This window comes from Sorex fumeus, unplaced genomic scaffold (genome assembly GCF_029834395.1).
Source record: "Sorex fumeus unplaced genomic scaffold, SorFum_2.1 ptg000098l, whole genome shotgun sequence".
Taxonomy (NCBI): Eukaryota; Metazoa; Chordata; class Mammalia; order Eulipotyphla; family Soricidae; genus Sorex; species Sorex fumeus.
This window is the reverse complement of record NW_026606155.1, coordinates 63,427,663-63,441,989: the sequence shown is the minus strand read 5'-3', so window position 1 is coordinate 63,441,989 and position 14,327 is coordinate 63,427,663. Positions and strand designations below refer to the sequence as shown.

Below are 14,327 nucleotides of genomic sequence, written 5' to 3'. Positions count from 1 at the left end.
AACTACAGTGTATGGCAGTGTAGTCAGCTAGATAATATATTAAATATCCATGTGGTGTCCAAAGTAACTGCATTAGCACACAGGCGTTACTTGTAAAGATGAAGTTATGCCATTTCTTCTTCACTGGGATCCTTCCTGTCTGAACTCTATAGATAGAAGGAAAGCCAGGGATTTCACTATATCTCATTCATTTAGATAAGATAAAATAGAAATTTTAAAGTAAGTCTCTTTAATGTCTCATTTATTATCTAGCCTGAAAGGTGTTTATTGATCATGAAACATATAGGGTCTATTGTTGGAGTAACTAAACATTTTGATTCATCTTGAGATTTTCATCATTTTAATACAGAGATTTAAAGATTTTAATTAATTGTTGACCTAAAGTCATGTGCACATTAGTATTTCCTATCCATCAGCAGTTGGCAATGCCTACTCAATGTTTTGTTTGTTTGTTTGTTTTTTAATGGTTGCACTCTTTGATTGTTATTTTGGACAGTAGTTTTAGAAACTGATTTTGTTGCTATGTTAAGTAAATGAATGACTATGGACTATCACTTCAGTTGATTTTCTTCACTGTCTGATATTTACTCTTTGAAAGCAAAGGAACATCTCATTTCACCTTGGTAAACTCAATAAAATTATTTTTAATAATGCATTTTCTACTTAATTACTTTCAAATTTGAAAATATAGTTCTTTAAAAGCATGCAAGGGACTGGAACGATGGCATGGCGGGTAGGGCATTTGCCTTGAATGCAGGCCGACCCGGGTTCGAATCCCAGCATTCCATATGGTCCCCTGAGCACAGACAGGAGTAATTCTTGAGTGCAGAGCCAGGAGTAACCCCTGAGCATCACCGGGTGTGACCCAAAAAGCAAAAAAATAATAATAATAATTAAAAAAATAAAAGCATGCAAAACTGATTTTTTGAAAACCCATAAAAACTCTAGAGTAGAACTTTATTTTTTTTTCATGTAAGAGTACTAATATTTATTCAGCAGCTGATGAGCTGATTGAATTGGGCATGAACTCCACCTTACTTTTTCTTTTTTTCATAATTTTATTTATTTTTTCTTATATTTACTTATTGAATCACTGTGGGAAAAGTTACTAAGCTTTCAGGTTTAAGTCTCGGTCATACAATGATCAAACACCTCTCCCTTCACCAGTACTCATTTTTCACTACCAAGAACCCCAATATACCCTCCCTCCCACCCCTCCCAATGCCTGTGAGACAGATGATTTTCACTTAACTCTTCTCTACATTGATTACATTCATTATTTTGATAAAATATGTTATTGTTTAGAATTCCCCCCCCCAAACAATCAAACTTGCTGAAATGGCATTGTGAAATACTTTGTTTTCTATAGCTGATTATGAGACTCATATAATCTCACGTGGCCACAATAGCAGCCTTGCGATTTTGGATTTCTGCAAAGAGCAGATAATTACGAGATTGGTTTCTGTGCGTCTGGTGTTATGGCTGTGCCGGAGAGCCGCTTGTGGGGGGGGGGGGGTCGACTTGTGACCTCGGTAGGGTGTGAAGGACAAGCCGGTACCGCCTCCCTTCCCATGAGACTGCAGTTGCCCCATCACCGCCAGTTCATACCTGGCTTTCTTATAAGCTCTGAGGCTGCAGCCACCTTGCTGCTGGGGGTGGGGAGGTGGAAGGGAGCAACACCCTTTCCCTCCCGGGAAGGCATGGCACCATATGTTAACGCATGGTCCATTCCCTTTTCTGCTGCAAGCTGCTGGGCTCTGGACTAAGTCTTTTTGCCTCTGGAGCTATGGCCGTGCCAGAGAGCCACTCATGGAGGGCAACTTGTGACCTTGGTAGGGGTGAAGGACGAGCCAGCACCGTCCCCCTTCCCATGAGACTGCAATTGCCCCATCATCGCTGGCTTATACCTGGCTTTCCAATAAGCTCTAAGGCAGCGGCCACCTTGCTGCTGGGTGGGAAAAAGGCGGAAGGGAGCAACACCCTTTCCCTCCCGAAGAGGCATGGCGCTGTAGTTTAGCGCATGGTCCATTCACTTTTCTGCCGCAAGCTGCCAGGCTCTGGATTAAGTCCTTTTGCCTCTGGAGCCATGGCTGTGCTGGAGAGCCACTCGTGGGGGACAACTCGTGACCTAGGTAGGGTGTGAAGGATGAGCCAGTACTGCCCTTCTTCCCATGAGACTGCAGTTGCCCCATCACTGCCGGCTCATACCTGGCTTTCCAAGAAGATCTGAGGTGGCAGCCACCTTGTATGCGGTCCAGATGCATTTCTGCCAAAATCCTCTGGGTTTTGAGATTTGTCTTTGAGTCTCTGGGATCATGGCCGTTAATTAGCTTGATCAGGAGCCAGAAAGGCCATTTGTAGGTGGCGACTCATGATCTCGCTGGGATGGGGAGGAAAGGGCTGGTTCCACCCCTATCTGGTGAGGCCCCGTGTGTCTTGTCACTGCAGGCCCAAACCTGACTGTCCAGTAGCCTCTGGAGGATGGTGGTCACCAGGCCAACAAGGGGAACAGACCAAGGCACGAAACCTATTCCCACCTGGAGTGGCCCAGCATCAGTAACCTACTGCAGGAACAGGATGCATTTCTGCCAAAAGCCTTTGGGTTCCAAGATTTGTTTCTGAGTCTCTGGGATCATGTCCGTTAAGCAGTTCAATCAGGAACCAGAGACGCCATGCCTCCAATTATATAGCTGAGCCAGAGGAGGTTTGTGGGTATGTCTCCCACATACCTAACTTTTGGCTATTTACTTTCTTGGTAAACTTTGCCCCAAGTTTTTGGGGTCTGGCCAAAGGCATAACAGCAATTTTGGGGTATCTGAAAGCCTGACGGTGCCATCAGGATGCTGATGCACTCGCCTAACACATACAAATTGACATGCTGGCGGCACTATACCCCCTAGACTAGAAATTTAAGGGAAGAGTCAGTTGTCTACTCTTTCCATGCAAATGTTGAACAGGCTTATAATATGGTGGTAGTTACATGATGCAGAAAATAATTCTTATTCATCAAAGTATACAAATTTTTTTCCAAAATAAGTTAATTTTTTTTAATTCAGATTGTTAAAGATTACTAACTGTATTGCAGAGTTTTATCTTTTAATAGTCATAGTACTCAGTCTGAAACTTCAGATCCTTGTTAGTTTGGAACTTTTTTATTATAAAATTGAAAGTAACTTTATTTTTTAATATTAATTTTTTAATTTTATTGAATCACCATGAGATTGAGCATTACAGAGTGGTTCATGATTGTGTTTTAGTCATGCAATGTTCCAACATCTATCCCTTCATCAGTATAATTTCCCAGAAACAATGTTCCCAGTTTTTCTCCCAAACCCCCAAACCAACTCCACGCAGCCTTTCTCTATGGCAAGCATCTCTCTCTCTTTCTTTTTCTCTCTCTCATTTTAGGCATTATGGTTTGCAAAACAGACGCTGAAAGTTTATCATGTATATCCCTTTACCTACTTTCAATATCCTGTTCTTGTCCAAAGTGATGACTTCCAACTAATATTGTCATAATGGAACCTCCTCTTATGTTAACTGCCCTCTACTCCCAACACCCCTGTGGTAATTTCCAACCATTGACCAGTCCTCCTGTCCCATTTTCCCTGGCCTTGGATATTAGTTTTGTATATTTTTTTATTATCCCACAAATGAATGCAATCATCCTATATCTGTCCCTCTCCTTCTGACTCATTTCTCTCAGCATGATATCAAAAGTGACTTTATTAACAAATGAGCAATTTTGTTTTCTATCTAAATTTAAGAAGATATGGTTTTTAAGGGCCTTTCTGTTGGGCTAGCATATAACCGGAAATTAATGTCTTAGTTAACAGTTCAGAGAATCATTCTTAGAATTGGAAGCATGGTCACAGTCCTCCCGTTGTTCATCGATTTGCTCAAATGGGCCCAGTAACGTCCCCATCATGAGACATTTTTTTGTTACTGTGTTTGGCATATTGAATACGTCACGGTAGCTTGCCAGGCTTTGCCGTGTGGGTGAGATACTCTCAGTAGCTTGCCAGGCTCTCCAGAGGGGCGGAGGAATTGAACCCGGCTCAGCCAGGCCGGCTGCATGCAAGGCAAATACCCTACCATTGTGCTATCGCTCCAGCCCTAGCCTTAGAACTAACAACCTTTATTCTGATTTTGGTTTTAGGGTCATATTCAATGATGTCCAGAGCTATTCTTGACTCTGCTTGGGGGTTGTTGCTGGCATGAGATTGGAACCATGCAGTGCCAGGGCCTGATGATGGCTTCCCACAAGCAAAGTATGCATTCCAGCCCATTGAGCTATCTCAATGGCCAAAAAATCTTTTGAATTTAGACTAAGCTCCCCAAGATGATTCTGGCACTGGTGGGAGAAGTGGGGGACCAGGAAGGCAGTGTCCTCTAGAGAGAAAGTGAGACTGCCTTCTTGCTTGGTCTCCTGGGGACGTGCTTGGGAGACTTCAGATTGTATGTCAGCCAGGTATCTTAAGCAGCCAGCTAAGGTAGTTGAGGTCCACTTGATCTGCACAGTGCCGAGCTTGGTCTTCACCAAAGTCATAGCCTCAGGTTGGAGCAAGGGGTTGCTCTTTCCTGGATTAGGAAACTCAGTCCAGATCTCTGCCCAGGTTTCCCAGATTCATCACTTGGCCTTGGAGGAAAGAATTTCAAGAGAAGAATAGTGAAGTAGAAGTTTTATTTGGGAATGTAAGGAGGGAGATAGAAGGAAAGAGAGATTATCTCATTCACAAGAGAATGTGGGCTTCTCCAAAAGAAAAAGGAGAGAGGGGACCCATAAAGTAAAAATAAGGAATTGCACATCCCAAGTTGAGATGGCAGGTTGCATCTTCCAGCTGATGCCATAGACACCTATAGTACTTCTCAGCAAGTGCTAGAGAATCTGCATTCTACAGGTAGAGAAAGAGCTCAAAGAACTGGATTGCGTGCTTTCCATGTCGGGGCTTAACTCTGTTCTCTGGTATTGTATACTCTCCTGAGCACTGAGTTGGGAATAGCTTTTAGTGCTGCAAGTGTCCTAACAAAACAAGAACGAATAGAGTATACAACTTGCATGCTTTATATTTCTCCCTTGACCAGTTCCTTGTACTGGTCACAGTATTAGAAGAGGTAAAATCTGGGCATATTGAGAAAAGCCTTTTGAAGAGACAGCTTCAGTAGTAACCAGTTACATATTAAACACTTTTAATCCATTAAATATTTAATGTAGAGAAAGTCCAAGTTCCACATTTATTTTTAAAGGTATACCTTTGCTCATAGACCTTAGAAATTTGATCAGAAAGTAGAGCTCTGCAGAGTATCTTCACATATTAAGAATGAGCAAAGCCTTTCCATATAATGTCAGAGTTTCTGTTTCCCAACAGATATGTGCAAATAAAAGTTAGGGTCATCAAGGAGTAACAATTCTTTTCTCAAGAGAAAGAATATGTATAAAAAGGAATGTGTTTCATAGTTAAACAGCCTTTGGTGATGGTTGATTTTGAGCATGGATGGGCTAACCTGTGTGTTTGTGTGTGTGTACGTGTACAGGGGCTAAGACATATATACATATATACATATACATGTATACATGGATGGGCTAACCTATGTGTGTGCAGGGGCTAAGACATATATATACATGTATATATATACATGTATACATGTTTGTATGTGTGTGTACATGGACCATGACATATACATATATAATTATTTAATGAAATATGAGATGCAAAACATTAAATCTAAGCATTCAACATGAGCGGATGCTCACAAAGAAGCAAAAGAGCTTTCTGAGTTAAGATGCAGAGATATATAACAAGCTGACTCCCTGAGGAGTTTTCTGATCAGCCTAAAGATGGACTCAAAACTGATGAGGTGAAGTGACGAAGTCCATAAGGTCACTGATTCTAGTTATATTGAAGAATCAATCTTTGTCCCTAAACCCAGATTCCATTGACAAACTTAAATTCTTACAAAGAACTTTGGGAAATGCACGTGGCATTTTATTTCTCACCAGAGTCTCTCAAATGCTATCATTTCCACTAATTATTATACATTATAATTCTTTTTGGCAGCAATTGACATAATTTCCTGTAACAAATATATTTCTAAAATGAGCAACATCATGATAGATCATTAAATTAGTGAGACATATTCCCTTTGTGACTATAGTTAGTTCTCTAGTCTGTAGGAATAGAATGTAGAGTCCGAAACAGTGACTCATGAAACATTTATATTTCCTGTTTAAATACATTCTGTGGACATACTTGAAGTAGATCTACCTATTTTTCCCCCACAGGGGCCAACCCCAGTGGAATCTTGGGGTTGTGATGCTTAACTCACTGGAGCAGGAATACTTGAAGATTGTGCCCAGACCAGGCATATTTGAAGACTAACAGGACCTCATTCTATAGTGCTTGGCAGCTACTAAGATCACACCCGATGGTCCTGAGTCTATAACCAACAGTATTTGGTTGGCCACGTAGAGTTGAGGATCAAACTTGGGATCCTTCACAGTCTTGCCTGGTACTTTATCATTTTAGCTATGTACCTGGTCCCTGAATTGATCTTTATATAATCATGTTTTGCATAGCCTAATACTGACATTGGTGAGCATTTCTTAATCTCAGAGCAAATGTTTATCATTTAAGAAGTTAGGAGACTACAGAAAAGAAAGACAGAGGAGCTTAAGCAAATAAACAAAAAACAACACCAAAGATACAGCTGAGCTGTGACTTAGGTGTTGAGCATGTGCCCTGCATGTGCTTGGCACTGGCTTCACCTCTGCACCATTTGTCCCCTCCCTGCCCCACAACCCTCAAGCACCACTGGGTGTAGCCCCTGTGACAATATTTGCATTCTACATTAAAAGTAAGTAAAGTAAAGGCCCTCCCATTGATCTTCGATTTGCTCGAGCGGGCCCAGTAACGTCTCCATTGGAGACTTTGTTGTTACTGTGTTTGGCATATCGAATACGTCCCGGGGAGCTTGCCAGGCTCTGCCGTGCGGGTGAGATACTCTCAGTAGCTTGCCGGGCTCTCCGAGAGGGGCGGAGGAATCGAACTCGGGTCGGCCATGTTGGCTGCGTGTAAGGCAAACGCCCTACCCGCTGTGCTATCACGCCAGCCCCCATTCTACATTTATATTTTATATTAAAGAAAAGCAATTCTGTGTTTCTGTCTTTTGGCTTTACATTGATGGGCTTAAGACCTGTAAGCTAATAAAATTATTCACCCAGGTATAATTATGAGCAGTTTTTGCTATAGATGAGTTTTAGGTTTCAATGGCAAAGTTTTTAGTCAAGCATGGGAATTAGATACAATCTGTGCTCTGGAGATTTAGAACTAGCATAGTTGAGTAATTCCACAGGGCTGTAATTATGATCAGCCTAACATCTGGAATAATCTGTTTTCAATGTTTAACTTCTCTGAACTCTGGCCCAAATCAAGACACGGTTAAAAATAGATTTTTCTTTTAATAGTCAAGCCGCTGAACAATTAAGACAATACTCTAAGTCAGTGTTCCGTAACCTTTTTTCCGACTGTGGGTCCTTTTCAACCTGTTTCCTTCGTATGCCCCCTCTATCCTACTGATTGGTAGTCTAGTCTCATTCTTTGTTCCTCCAGTTATGTGATTTTCTTTCACCTGCGGCCTCCTTGGAATATTCTATGGTCCCACAGGGCATCATATGGCTCCTGGTTGAGAAACACTGTGCTAACTCATCAATTTTAGGATGTTTACATATTTGCCAGAATCTGCCAATTAAACTTTTGTGGGAAATTCAGGTGATTAAAAAGTTGTTTGTTTGTTTTTTAAATGAGATTGCAACTGGGGTGGGTTGTGGGGAGAGGGTTAAAATGGCTGGAGCACATGCTGTGCATGCAGGAGCCCTGGTTTTGATCCCTGTCAAGGCATGGTGCCCTAAGGACCACTCAGGGACAATACCTAAGCACTGTGCTTGGAGTAGCCCCTAGCATCCTCAAACAAAAGCAAACAAATAGCATTTAAAAATAGCCGAGATTAGTACCAGGAATTTTGCTCCATGGCTTGGAGGCCAGCCACACATGCTAGGGGAAAAGGGAGCTCAGATAGAGAAGGGAGCACCAAATAAAGGGTATTGGGGGGATCCTCCCAGGATGGGAGAAGCATACTGAAAGTAGAATATAGACCAAATATGATTGCCACTCAGTGCCTCTTTTGCAAACCATAACACCCAAAAGGAGAGAGACAACAAAAGGGAATGCCCTGCCACAGAGGCAGGGTGGGATGGGAGGGATGAGGGGTGGGAGGGATACTGGGACACGTGGTAGTGGAAAATGGGCACTGGTGGAGGGATGGGTACTTGATCATTGTATAACTGAAATCCAAGCACAAAAATTTGTAAGTCTACAACTGTACCTCTTGGTGTTTCACTAATAAAAATTTTTAAAAATTACTTATTTGTGCTTAGATAAATAGATTTTAAACCTTCAAATGAAATTCTGAGATAGTTATCTTTCTCCCCACTTGCAGTGAGATAGCATGATTTACAATATGGAGGGACAAATGTAGATAGGTTAGTTTATATTGATTTACATTCCATTATATCATGTATCAGATTTGTATACCATATTTTAACTTGATATATAGAAGGGGGAAAGAGTCAACACAGTTCTTTTAAAATTTGAAAATCTGGGATGCTACATGGTTAAATTTTATTTAACTGGAAGTTCTGCTTATTATTGTTATTTTGATTTATTTCCATATTGTAAATTTGAAAGGTCATTGTAAGGCTGTTTGAATGTTACTAAGTGATGAACTAAGATTGTGTGAAACAAATGAGGTACCAGTTTAAATGGACCAAAATGAGCCAGTTTTGTAATTTTTTTGTTTGTTGGTTGGTTTGGGGACACACTGAGCAGTGTTGAGGAGATAGTTCTGACTCTGTGTTTGGGAGTTACTCCCTTTGATGTGTGAGGAACCATATGATGCCAGGGATTGAACCTTGGCCCCCACATGTGCTCAGAATTTTGAACCATCTCTCTGGCCTCCAGAGATTTTATTTTGGTTTGTAGGGGGGAAAGGTTATGCCATACTCTGCAGTGGTCCTGCCTGTGTACTCAGGAATGAACCCTGGCAGTGCTGGTGGAGTGCTAGGGATTGAACCAGGGTCAATTACATTCAAGGCAAGTGCCTTATCATCTGTGCTATCTCTTTAATTGCTCAAATTTGTATTCTTTAAAAAGGGCTAATCAATCAGGGAAATGCAAATCAAAACAGCAATGAGATATCATCTTATACCACAAAGACTGGCAATCGGATTGCCATGGAGAGTATCATGCTAAGTGAAATGAGTCAGAAAAAGAGGAACAGACATAGAATGACTACACTCATTTGTGAAATAACATAAAGGTAAAGGTAAAGGCCCTCCCGTTGTTCATCGATTTGCTTGAGCGGGCCCAGTAACGTCTCCATTGGAGACTTTGTTGTTACTGTGTTTGGCATATCGAATACGTCACGGGGAGCTTGCCAGGCTCTGCCGTGTGGGCGAGATACTCTCGGTAGCTTGCCGGGCTCTCCAAGAGGAGTGAAATAACATAATATGAGACTAACACATAAGGCCACTAGAGACAAGGGCCATGAAGATTGTTTTGCAGTTTGGAAACCTGCCTCTGGGGGGGAAAGGCAGTTGTGATGGAGAAGGGACCACTAAGTCCATGATGGTTGAAGGGATTGCACAGGATGGGAGATGTGTACTGAAAGTAGACTAAGGACCAAACTTGGTGGCCTCTCAGTATCTATATTGCAAACCATAATGCCCAAAATTAGAGAGTAATAAGGAAGGTACCTGCCACAGAGCAGGAGATGTGATAGGGTGTGGGTGGTGGGAGGGATACTGAAAACATTGGTGGTGGAAAATAAGCACTGGTGGAGGAATGGATGTTCGATCATTGTATGGCTGAAACTCAATAATGAAAACTTTGTAACTGTATCTCACGGTGATTGAATAAAAAAGAATTTTTTTAAAAAGGGCTAGAAATATTTTTCTCAAAGTGTGCTAACTACTGGTTGAATTATAGTTGAGGATTTGATCATTAGTTACAAACATTTCAAGGGGGGAAAAAATCTAACACCAGGGATCCAGGATGTAGATCAAATGGTAGAACACACGAAGCTCTAGATTTGATTCCAGGTATCTTGATTCCCTTTTGACCCCCAAACACTGCCTATTATGGCCCCGACAAATCCCAAATAATCATGCATTAGAGGTTGAAATTGGGAGAAAAAGACCAGACTAGAAGAAAGAAATGTAAAGACAGTGGTGAAGGTTGTGGGCACTCAGGTGGTGGTGGTATGTAGAAATGTTGTATTTCAATACCATTAATTTTTAACACAATTGTAATTTTCTAAACTATAGCAAATGAAATAATAAAAGGGCTGGGATCCTTATTAAAGTGCAGTAAATTCCCAATAAGGTAATTCCGTAGCAAATAAGATTATCAGATTCTGATGTTAATTTTAATTAGTTTTTCTGATTTGATTATGTCTCAGTAATTTTTGGTATCTTGATAATAATTTATATAGCTTAAATAGATCATTAAATGATTTCCTATTGTAAGTAAGCAAGCAATGGCATCTACCATTAAAAATATTTTGCATAAAATGAAAACTTTTATGTGGCAGGTTGTTACAACAGAATATTTCCATGTTTTGTAAGGATTTGATAGGAGATGTTCATTGTCCTTGTCAGAAAGTTTTTATTTGCATGTTTGAATTATAGCTAAGGATTTGATCATTAGTTACAAACAAACATTTCAAGGGGCGAAAAAATTACACACGATTACACATAAAAGATTACACATAAACACCATGGGTGCAAATTCGCAATACTATGTTAGTGTTAACAACAGATCATTTTAACTCCTGTCTGTAGGCTCTTATATCTATCAAAATAATGTTACTGAACATTTTTGTAGCACTTTTCCTTTAAAAACACATAAATTTAATAACCTCATTGAAACAGATTCATTTTATAGTGACATTAATTGAGCTGTGTTGATATTTAGTGAGTTCTTCAAAATTGTGAGTATCAGCAGAGTCAGTAAAACCAGGAGCCACAGATCTTGACTCCTTAGTTAAAGGAGTCACCATCTAAGAATTTGTGCAGCTATCACCTAGGATTTAAAAAAAAAAACTAAGAAAAACTAACTTGATTAAAAGCTGATCAATGAAGAAATAAGAAAAATCTTATCTGTATTGTGCTGTTGTAATATAAATGGTAGAAAAAGGGTATTTGAGACAAGCAAAGTAATATTCTAGTTTCTCTTCAGACTGTTGAATCTTTTTGCCTTGTTTTTTTCCTTTCTTTCCTTTTTCTTTTTTTAATTCTTGGTCCACATCTGGTGGTGCTCTGAGGAATTATGCAGCGCTGGTCCCCCAATCCTCACCTCACCCCCCACCTACAGAGAACACTCGCCAACCCTCTGAGTTATGTCTCTGGCTTTCAGTCTTTTACTGTGTGTGTGTGTGTGTGTGTGTGTGTGTGTGTAGCAAGGTAGATTTTATTGAATGAAACTTGCTTATAAAGCATGAGTGAAGTGAAAAGGGGGGACGTATGTGTTCAAGAGAAAAATAAGAAAAGTTTTTTTTAAAAAAAAATATCAGAATGGAAATAAGCAAGCAAGTAAACATAAAGTCAAACAAGTAAGGTACATGTTTAAGGGAGAATACAGGCTTGAAGACAATGCCGCTTTCGCCTTAAAGAAAAAAAAATTGTTTATCACACATCAAAGCTAAAGTTTTTTTTTTTTTAGAGCAACTGCAATAGAAAACAACCTCTATACTAGTTTAAGAATTAAGGGGAGCATGTGACAAAGTAGCTAGGAAAGTGTGTTATTTACTGTTGTACTTCTTAGAGGAGGTGCAAAATGTAAGTATTCACTTCAATGGGTTTTCTGAGGCAATGAGGTTGAATAGAGATGGTTTTAATAACTAGAGTTACGAAGAAATACAATGGACTAGAAAGATGCTACAAGGGTTACGGCACTTGCTTTGCATATAGCTGGCCCCAGCCCAAACCCTAACACCACACCCTTGAGCTTCACTATGGTACAGCTCTGGAGACCCCAAGAACTACTGGACCTGAATTACCTCTGGGTAATCCCTGGCACCATAGAGTTCAATAAATAACATCCTTGAACCCTAGCATTAAGTCACATACCTGGTTGAAAAAGCAGTTGCTAGTTCTCCTTAGCTATTTGGGAGTTTACCCTTCCCCAAAAAGGCAAGCTTAGTGAACTGGAGCACATGTTTTGCATGCAGAAGGGCAGGATTAATCCTGGCACCACCTGGTTCCCTCCTCCCCACACCTACTACTGCCTGGAGCAACTCCCATGCACAGATCTGGACCTCGAAATACAGAGCTGAACCCCAAATACAAAGATGGGAGCACCACTGGGTGTGTTTCAACAACCAAAACAGAAGCCAAAAATGTAGGACTGTCATCAGAGACCTAGCTGAAACCTTGAAGACCATCTAATCTGTTCATTCCTTTTGTGGCCTAGGGAACTGAGACCCAGAGTCATTTTTATTACTTGCCTGCAATTTGTCACAAAGCTAGATCAGGACAGAAATAGAATTAAATCCCCTCCAAAGACCTACACATGAAAACAGTGACATAGATTGATACAGAATGTTAGTTGGTGATATTAAGTTGAGAACATATATTGAATACGTAGAATAAAATTGAGGATAAACTTTGACATGTATGATTACCATCAATCTTAAAAGAGAAGAAAGATAACTGTGAACTAAATTTTGATTTTTTAAAAATGGAGTAGAGAAAAACATGCAACATGCGACATCTTATTATCAAATTTGTCCTTTGGAGAACCTGGCAAGCTACCAAAAGTATCCTGCCCACCCGACAGAGTCTGGCAAACTTCCCGTGTCGTACTCAATATGCCAAATACCAGTAACAATGATGGGTCTCGTTCTCCTAATCCTGGAAGAGCATTGAAATGACTCTTTTAAAATCTCAAGGCTAGGAAGAAGGAGACGTTACTGGTGCCTGCTTGAGGAAATCGATGAACAACAGGATGATCGTGATAGTGATCCATGAATCGATTTGAAAAGAATGAGCTCTGATGGCAGATACGAAAATGACCTTCCAACAGATTCTATTAACAACAACAGTAAAGATAATAACATTATTAACAGTTATCACATACTGAATGTCTACCCTGTGTCTAGGTTTCATGTCAGGCATCTCAGGTACATTAGTTCATGTAATTATTTCACTCTTCCAATTAAATATAACACATTTGGTATTGTTTTGTGTGTTTGGGAGAGATGATGGTGGAAGATCTTTCTGAAATTCCAAAGCTAGTGATTTTCAAACTTAATAAACTAAACCATCTTCTAAAGGGAAAATAATTTCCTACACTGTATTGACTTAATTATAAGATCACTTAGCAAGGTATAAGCATAAACTCCTTAAGCTGTAGCTCTTAACTGAAAAGAAGTTACACATTAAATATAAGCAAAACTTACAAAGTCAATAAAAGCCAAATTAATGGCACTAATTTATTGTAAAGAATGAAGGAATTTTGCTCATTTGAAAGTACTTTTGGTGGATTGTGATGTAGCTGTGTTGCTCAGACCACTGATGTTTTCAGTTAGAACAATACTATACCGTTGAAGTGACATCTGCACTTGTTTGTTCATTGCAGCACTCTTTACAATAGCCAGAATATGGAAAAAACCTGAGTGCCCAAGAACAGATGACTGATTAAAGAAACTTTGGTACATCTACACAATGGAGTACTATGTAGCTGTTAGAAAAGATAAAGTCATGAAATTTACGTACAAGTGGTACTACATGGAAAGTATCATGCTAAGCGAAATGAGTCAGAAAGAGAGGGATAGACCTAAAAAGATTGCATTCATCTGGGGGACATAAAGTAACAAAATAGGAGATTAATACCCAAGAATAGCTGAGATTAGTACCAGGAGGATTACTCCATGGCTTAGAGGCCAGCCGGGCATTCTAGGGAAAAGGTCAGCTCAGATAGAGAAGGGAGCACCAAATAAAGGGTATTGGGAGGATCCTCCCAGGATGGGAGATGCATGTTGAAAGTAGGCTATGGACTGAATATGATTGCCACTCAATGCCTCTCGCAGACCACAACACCCAAAAGGAAAGAGAGAACAAAAGGGAATGCCCTGCCACAGAGGCAGGGTGGGATGGGGGGGATGGGGATGGGAGGGATACTGGGATCCATGGTGGTGGAAAATGGGCACTGGTGGAGGCATGGGTATTTGATCATTGTATAACTGAAATCCAAGCACAAAAATTTGTCAGT

General features: G+C 40.3%; 1 protein-coding gene across 1 annotated transcript in view; it reads left to right on the top strand.

The window, feature by feature from the left end:
• Positions 1-14,327, top strand: part of NUBPL (NUBP iron-sulfur cluster assembly factor, mitochondrial) — a 286,873-nt gene that overhangs the window by 234,352 nt on the left and 38,194 nt on the right. The window lies entirely within an intron of this gene.